This window comes from Dendropsophus ebraccatus, chromosome 1, assembly GCF_027789765.1.
Source record: "Dendropsophus ebraccatus isolate aDenEbr1 chromosome 1, aDenEbr1.pat, whole genome shotgun sequence".
In the NCBI taxonomy this organism is placed as follows: domain Eukaryota; kingdom Metazoa; phylum Chordata; class Amphibia; order Anura; family Hylidae; genus Dendropsophus; species Dendropsophus ebraccatus.
The window spans coordinates 82,148,956-82,149,859 of record NC_091454.1 but is presented as its reverse complement, the minus strand read 5'-3'; positions in this window follow the sequence as shown (position 1 = coordinate 82,149,859).

Below are 904 nucleotides of genomic sequence, written 5' to 3'. Positions count from 1 at the left end.
GTTTTATCTATTTAAAAAAACGTCCGTTATTGCCGCGATTTAACTGACTACAATACCATGTGTTGAAATCAATGGAAAGACGTACGATATCACCACAGACGTCAAAATAATGATCATGACAATTATTTTTGGACGTCTTTTGCAAACAGATTTTTTTTATTAGTTTTTCTTTTATGTTCACACCAGGTCAAAAATATTAAAAAGGCGGACAATTTTCATATTTAAAATAACTTCCGTTTTTGACGAGATTTAACTGAATGCAATGCAATGCATTGAAGTCAATAGGAAGACGGACGTTCAATGCACACAACGTATTGAATAATGGCCGTTTTTGCTGCGGGCGTCAAAATAATGAACATGATCATTATTTTCGGACGTTTTTTGCAAACAGCGGACGTTTTTTATTTGTAGTTCACACACAGTTTTCCTTTTGTCACTGTTCTTTCTCCGTTTTTACTATTAAATTCAATGGACTTTTCAATTAAGCCGCATCCAAAGTCCAATCAGTAACCCCAAACTGGAATAATGTACAAACACCAGTCATTGTACTAAGGGGAGGTCAGGCTGCTAAATTACGTCCGTTATTTGACACTCAAAATGACGGATGTCATTTTAAACAGAGATGAAAAAATGTTGTGTGAACATAGCCTTTATGTGTCTGCAACCCAATCCTGGTTTTGGTTGTAAAAATACTTACCAAAATACTATGCATGAACACAGCCTTAAAGCCAACTCATAGCTTCATTTTAAAAATAAAACCTGAATGCTAAATGTACTGATGTGTATCTTCCTAAAAAATAGATTGATGACCTTTACAATTTTCTATTTATTTTTACAAATAAAATAGATTACAAGCTTTGAAAAAACAATCACAAGTTGAACATGAACATAATCTTCACACTGT